The 8,137-nt window shown below is 43.5% G+C and overlaps 1 non-coding gene across 1 annotated transcript; it reads left to right on the top strand.

The window, feature by feature from the left end:
- Positions 1-686: 686 nt before the first annotated feature.
- TRNAA-CGC (transfer RNA alanine (anticodon CGC)) lies at positions 687-762 on the top strand. The gene has a single exon. It is a non-coding gene; the product is annotated as a tRNA-Ala (tRNA).
- Positions 763-8,137: the final 7,375 nt, after the last annotated feature.

Here is an 8,137-nt window from a genome sequence, read left to right on the forward strand (position 1 = left end):
GGTGCCAGCAATCTATTCCCCCGGCAACGGAGCCTGAGCTCTGTTTGCCCTCCTTCTGTCGCCCTGGAAATCCAAATGGAAGCCCAGCTTTCCTTGATCAGCAGGGCTTCCTTCCAACCACGGAGCAGCAAAGCAGTTACAATTTGGGAGAAGACACCCAGGGGAGGGAGGGGGAAGGGGGTGTTCTGTAGCCATGGGCACTCCAATCTCATCCCTGCAAACCCTGATAGGCAGCTCTGACGGCCAAACACAGACCTCCTGTGTTGCTGAATGGGACCCATGCTTATAAATAGCCATGGGCTCCCAGGCTGGGTTTCACTTTCTGCTAGCAGTGGAGTGGGACAGAGCTCTTGCTTGCCACTTGCTAGCCTTTGGGGAGAGAGACTGAGAGAGTACAACTGTGCTTGGCTTTGGGGGATAGGGATCTATGTGGCCTCCATGATCCACGATCTGGTTTGGGAACGGGAGATGTTCGTTGCTGTTCGGGAATTCGGGATCGTGGTCTGCACCGAACCACGATCCTCTGGATCGGTAATTTTTTTTGGTTCGTGCCCATGTCTATTTAAGACTCAGAAGACCTGAGTTCAAATCGCCATTCAACAAAGGAGCTCCCTGGGTCACCTCAGGCCAGTCACAGTTTCTCAGCCTAACTGACTTGACTGGATTGCTGTGAGACTGAGGGGGGCAGAGGTGGCAGTGGCTCAGTGGCAGAGCATCTGCTTCGCATGCAGAAGGTCCCAGGTTCAATCCCCGGCACCTCCTGCTAAAAGGATCAGGTAGCAGGTGATACGAAAGACCTCTGTCTGAGACCTGGAGAGCCGCTGCCCGTCAAAGCAGATAAGACTGACCTTGAAGGATCAATGGTCGGGTTCAGCAGGAAGCAACTTCACGTGTTCATATGTGAACGCCACGCATGTCACTGTGAGCTTCGTGAAAGAATGACAGGGTAAAAGTGTGACGGGCCGATCTGTGTCTAATGTATATATTGCACCTATGTATACATTGGCCTATTTGCATTTTCAAAAAGTTTATTTTTATTCAAATGTAAGAATGAGTTGGTGTGTGCTTAGTTTTATCTCTTTCGTCTCATTGAAATGTGGCCTTCCCTCCTGTTTAGTTTGTCTGATGACCCATTAAAGGGGATTCATTGCATTAGACATACTCCGTTTTTTCAAGGTTAGCATGATGGTATAAGACACGACGTTATGCAAACATCTTGTTTCACAATAAGTCTCTTTTCCCTTTCTCTAGAGTGTAATCCTCATTTTAACTTTGGGCAAATAAAAATCAACACACGTTTTCTTCCCCCCTTTTTCCCATGATTATTTTTGGGGATGGGAATTATACACATGCATTTATTTTTTGTATTTATACCCAATTTCTCTGCAAATCACATACTAGCCAACAAACAACAATAGATAAGAAACCTTCACTAAAATCAATAAAATCACATTCATAAAAACCACACTAGTCACAATAAAGCAATAAAGCCAGTTTGGTATAGTGATTAAGAGCGGTGGGACTCTAACCTGGAGAACCGGGTTTGATTCCCCACTCCTCCACTTGAAGCCAGCTAAGTGACCTTAGGTCAGTCACAGCTCTATCAGAGCTCTCTCAGCCTCACCTGCCTCACAGGGTGATTGTTGTGGGGATAATAATAACATACTTTGTAAACCGCTCTGAGTGGATGTTAAGTTGTCTTGAAGGGTGGCATATAAATCGAATGCTGCTGTTTAAAAACAATAAAACAAGAACAGCAATGATATAACACCAAACCTGCAAAAAAAAAATGAGAATCTTGTATCAATCTATACAAGACAGGACAAGACAAAGTAAAATCAACCATAAACAATTTCACAACAAAAATCAAAGAAAGGCCTGGAAGAGAAAGAAATGTTTCCCCCTGGTGTCTGAAGTTCTAAAGGCTTGGCACCAAGCAAGCTACTGTTGGGCAAGCATTCAACTGTTTAGGTGCCCCAGAAGAGAAGGGTGTGTTCCTAGCGCTTACCCACTTTCACCCTGAAGATATGGGATACACATAATAAAGCCTTTAGCAAAGTCTTAGTTGCCAGGCAAGAATATATGGGATGAGGCAGTCTTTCAAGATAATAACTAGCAGGGCTTTTTTTCAGCTGGAATGCAGTGGAATGGAGTTCCGGCACCTCTTGAAAATGGTCACATGGCCGGTGGCCCCGCCCCCCTCTGTGCCTCTGTCCAGAGATCAGGGGGCGGGGCCACTGGCCATGTGACCATTTTCACCAAGACCAATTTAAACTTTAAAAAACTCCTTTTTTTCTAGCTGTCCCAAAGTGACGTCATTGTGCGGTCCTGAGTTCCACCACTGAGTTCCACCACCTCTTCTCCCAGAAAAAAAGCCCTGATAACTAGGTATTGCATTAAAGATATGTGTTGATTTCCAAACAGGGTTGCCCTGCTCCAAGGGGAGCCTGAAGATCTCCTGGAATTACGATTGATGTCTAGACTACAGAGAACAGTTCCCCGGAGATAAATGACTGCTTTGGGTGGAGGACTCTATAGCATTTTACACCCATAATTCCGGGGGATCTCCAGGTCCCACCTGGTGATTGGCAACTCTAAAATGAAGTAAAGAAAGAAAGAAACTTGTCTAGAAGACTCAACGATGGTGTGTTTATTGTATACAGTGGGGCACTCTGGTCCCCCCTTTCTGATATTTGTGTGTGTTGGTTTAGTCTCACAGGGTAGAGTTCCTGAATCCTGATCCTTAGAGCCAAGCTACAAGTGAGGAAGGACACTTGAATGGCAAGTGAACAGACTCACGTGCGTTCCTCCCTGCTCTCTTGCGCTCCACTTGCCCTCCACTTGATCACGTGATCAAGTGGAGCGCAAGTGAACAGGGAGGAATGCACGTGAGTCTGTTCACTTGCCATTCAAGTGTCCTTCCTCACTTGTAGCTTGGCCCTTGGTTCAGTGTGTTGGTTAGAACTGTAGACTGCAGGAGCTCCCTTGTCCTGAAACTTGTTCCCATCCCACACACGGGCTTTCTCTGCAGTTGCCCCCACCCTGTGGAACGGCCTGCCTGAGGAGGTCAGGAAAGCTCCCGCTCTTCTGGCTTTCTGCAAACTACGCAAGACGGAATTATTCAGGAGGGCTTTCTACTCAGATTATAGGGTTGTGTCATAAAGAGGAACTAAGAGAGATGCACTGGTAGGGACAGAGTCTATATGCTACTCTGTTGGGTACGGTCTGCTGATGTAGATATGCACCTACTAGGGAGTTCCCACATTGCTAAACATGCCTTGTAAATTAGTTATGCTTTGTTTCAGAATGATTTCATGTCTGTGCTGAGCTTTATGCTTGTTTTTCGAATTTCTGCTACCATAACCTATTGTATCTCTTTCACTTAATGTCCTAACCGTTGTTCATTGCTGTACTTTGCTCCGTGAATGTCCTAGCTGTTGATTATATTGCATTTCCCTTGCACTGTGTAATGTCAGATCTCAGTAAGAAAGGGACACTGTGGACGGACGAACGAACGAACCTACAAACGAACAAACATACAAACGAACGAACGAATGATCCCTGTATCTTCTGGCTAATAAATGGATATATACTAACTGCCTGTAGTGTGTAAACCTTAGAGCAGGAACCTAAGTAAATACCCTAATCCTGGTTTACAAGCAAAAGGCCCATCACAAGAACAGGCTGAGCATGCATTGTTCACATGTGCAAGCCAGTAAAGCTGGCCCAGGTATTCACCAAATGGAATGCAAAGAATTGCCTGGAAATTCTCTTCATAGGCTTTTGGTTTTCACATTTTATTCTATAGAAACCGAGAGTTCCTCAGAAGCTCGCTGGGCTTCTTGAATGAGGATGAATGGATGAGAATGAATGAGCGCCAGAGTTGTGTAGTGTTGAATGTCATACCAAGATTCAGGAAATCCAGGTTCAAATTGCTACTTTGCCACAGAAACTTACTAGATAACCTTGGCCCACTCATATATCTTCAGCCTAACCTACCTCACAGGGTTCTTGTGAGGATAAATGGAGACCAGGAGAATGACGTAAGCTGCTTTGGGTTCACATTCGGGAGAAAGAAAGAAAGAAAGAAATAGATGTGGGTGTCACTCTTGGAAATACCAATTGTCTACCACCACAGATGCACCCCTGTAAGGAGTTGTCATAGGAGCAGGGCTTTTTTTCAGGGAGAACGCGGTGGAACGGAGTTCCAGCACCTCTTGAAAATACTCGGCAATAGTGCTTGAAAATATTATTGCAAAGAAACCCGTGTGTTTCTTCCTCATTTCCCTCTTGAGAGTTCTGCCACCTCTTTTCTCAGAAAAAAAAACCCTGCATAGGAGAATGTTAGGGTGCATTTCAGGACACCTTCTAGCTGTGAACTCTACACCGCGGCCCAGAATCCTTTGCAATAGGGTGGGGCTCTTTGACAGATGCATAGAGAGGCCTTTCAGGAGAGGTCAGTATGGAAACAGATGTTTGAAAGCAGAAAGTCTTATGAATATGCACGCCTCATCCCCACAAAACTGGCAGCCTGCATCAAGAGGGGGAAAGTCTATTTTTCTGACAAAATGTCAAAAATTTGGGCCCCTACCCATGTGCCAATCAATAATATGCATAAGATAAATTATCAGCTGAACATTCTAAAGCCTGAAAAGGGGGGGGGAGGATCTTGCCGCTGCCAGCCCGTCAATCAATCACAGATTGCCTGAAGAATCGCAAACCATTTTTCAGGGAGAAGCCTTCTTAAAAAATTATAAATTTCTGGACTTTGCCATTCTGCAGGGCCAATCAATCACCATGTGCCTGATGAATCATGAAACACACTCCATGACATGTCAGCGCACATATACACTCGGAGCCCCACTCATCACCCTGAATGTGTCTTGTAGTTAAACTGACTGAAGGCGAGTTGTGGAAAATGCTCTTTCCTCCCAGCTGCTGACCGCCTCTTCTATCACCAGCTGGTCTTGAATTCCCTCTGCCTGTCTTTTGGTTTTAAACGGAAGATTTTTCGTCGAGGGTTCAACGAGGCAGCGAGCACGTGTCTCCCGTGTCAAACTGGCTGTTAAACTATCATCGGAGTTGTTAGACAAATTTAACAAGAGAATGAATTCCTGCAAGGTATGTTTCACACACACCCCCTTCCCCTTCTTAAACTCATCCGTTTTACTTAACAGAGCAACACGATCAATTACGCCGGTGCGACACTAGGATCACAAGGGCCCTGTTCCAATATCCTTCGGATTTGCCTCTTGTTCCTATCATGATTCATTACAGATGGGATGGGAGCATTGTTGCTCTTGTTAATCTTTTGTTTCATTGTCAACATAACGGGCAACTCTGCCACACAAACAAGCAGCCTTTTTTGAGTAGTCAGATGCGGAAATTGCTTACAACAAAACATTCCTTGGCCTGTTTCATGCTTGGGCTTGTGGGGCAACATTGTGCAAGAAGCCCTATAACTGCCTTTCTATAGATGCACTGCCTCCAACTTTCTCCATTCCCATGGAGGATAAAGTCCATCTCAGCGTAAAGACCTTTTGAGATAGTTTTTTAAAATTATATTTTATTATTTTCCACATAGATAGAAAGTAAGAAAGGGGAAAGAAGTAGGTAGGGGAGTAGAGAAGAAAATGAAGAAATTTTAAAGAGTTCATTATGGCTATCGTCACACGGCCATAAATTTAGCGCCAAACTAGCGCCATCTCCCGCTGAATGCTCACCTTATTCTGGCTCTTTTGCAATTTCGCCATTCTCCCCAATTCATGCTTTGTGACTCTTTATGTCGTCTTTATCCACTTCCATGTGAATGCCCTGGATCGACTATGAACGCTTTGCAGCACCAAAACACTCACTGTCCCCGATCATCTGTCTCACCTAACACTGATTCTCCTGCCCTACACTCCCACAAGCCCCAGCGCAACCCGCAATTAAGCCTCAAAGTAATTTTTTTAAAAAAAACGTCAGCCCTATTGCACTATAGCACTATAGCACTATTTTGCCATGGGCGGGAAACCTCTGCTACCTATCACGGTTGGCTTTTGGGTTGGCCCAACACAACATTGGTATAATAGAAGAGTGATATAATAGCGCAAATCTGCAAAAAAAAAAAATTAAAAAGGGGGCGGGAATTTTAGAGTCCCATTTCCAGATGCACTTTGACTGACCATCGAATTGCACTTTTCCCTTTTAATGTGACTGACTGGAAGCGCAAGCAGTCAAAAGATGGGAGAATCCGTTCTAATAACGATAACAGAAGAAACGATTTCTAGTGCAAAACTGACGAAATAAGGGCCCATGTGACGACGGCCTATGCTTGCATTATATCTACATTCTAGTTCTCCGGGTCATATGTTTCATCCTAATACAACTTTAACTGTGAATTCTAACATTACATACAGTATTGCCTTATTATTAGATTTTAATCTCTATATTTATTCTTAATCCAGTTGTAGAAGGGATTCCAAGGCACGGAGAAGTCTTCTTTCATTTGTCCTTTCATTAAAGAAGTTAATTTGTCCATCTCTGCTGTTTCCATTATCTTCACTATTAGTTCCTCTTGCTGCGGTATTGTTTGTCGTTTCCAGTTTGACGCCAATAAAATTCTGGCCACAGTTACTACATGAATTATGAGGTGCTTCTGTTCATTGCTCATATCTGGCATACAATTTAGCAAAAATGTCTCTGGTTTGAAGGGAATTGCAGTCTGTAAGATGGTTTGTATTACAGTATGTACCATTATCCAAAATCTATGCACCTCCTTACAGGACCACCACATATGAAAAAATGTCCCTGTATGTTTCCCATATTTCCAGCACTTTTTTATCACAATTTTATAGGTTCAAGTTCAAGTTCGCCTTTATTGGCATATAGCAGCAATTCAAGTTATCCGCTTGCAAAAAAGAAAGAACTTAGGGCCAAGCTACACATGACGAAAGACACTTGCCTGGCAAGTGGATTGAGTGGAGGGCAAGTGAACAGGGAGAAATACACTTGCCATTCAAGTGTCATTTGTCACTTGTAGCTTGGCCCAAAGTTAAAAGAATATTGCATTACAAATACATAAATACATTTAGGGCTTATTTCCATGATATCCTTTGACGCAACTTCAAAGCAGAATGGAGAAACTTAGCCACCTTCTCGGTGACATCATGAAAGGAATCGTTCAACAGTCTATAGACTTTGAGCGAGTCAGAGCAATCCATCGTACTAGGTAAAACAGATTTTAAGTATGTTTGACACAATTTTATACATTTTGGCCATTCTGTCCGGTGTTAGATACCACCTGTAAAACATCTTTGAATGTAAAAGTTCTCTTTGAATGTAAAAGATTTAGTTATTTTATCATTCACTTTCCATTGTACTGAATCGATATTATCTCCCAGATTCTGTGCCCATAAAGCTTTACACTTTTCCACCCCCTCATTCAGTTTCATTTGCATTAAAAATAAATACATTTTCTTAATCAGCTTTTCTTCTGAGTCACATAACAGTTTTTCAAGAAGACCTTTTGAGATAGGTTGAGTGGCCCTCTGCTCTCCTAAGGCCAATGAAAGGCAGAGGGGAATAGAGGGCCGCTCAATTTATCCCAAAAGGTGTTTACTCTGACACAGTGCCCTCTATCCCCCACAAGTAGGGTTGCCTGGCAGAGCCTGGCAACTGGCAGGAGGGTTGGAGGTAGGGGGATTGGGGGGGTACAATGCCTTCAATGTCTCTATGCCATTTCTGGGGGAAACATAAGGTAGTTTTAGGAACTGGTGGAAACTCTATGAACTGAACAATGCTTATTGCATGTGGCCAAAGACCATCACAACCAAGCCAACAAAACATATAAGTAAAACATGAACAATAAACAATACAATTATTATGTTAAAAAACACATTAGCACCTTTGTTACACATAGATGGAGCCTCAACCATTTACCACAGCTCGAACCTGGATTTTTTTTAGCTGCCAAGGCAAACTGTGTTATGCTGTAAGAGACATATGGGCCCAAATTGGAAAGAAGGAAGGTTAGTTTTTCCACCACAGGGGAAAAATCAATGCCTTTTAAGATTTCACCGAGAAATGTATTTCTGGGCTCTAGTATACAAAGGGCAAAACAAAATATAGGGTAGAATGCAGGGGTCATTTCGTA

Source organism: Eublepharis macularius, chromosome 7 (assembly GCF_028583425.1).
Source record: "Eublepharis macularius isolate TG4126 chromosome 7, MPM_Emac_v1.0, whole genome shotgun sequence".
NCBI classification, from domain to species: Eukaryota; Metazoa; Chordata; class Lepidosauria; order Squamata; family Eublepharidae; genus Eublepharis; species Eublepharis macularius.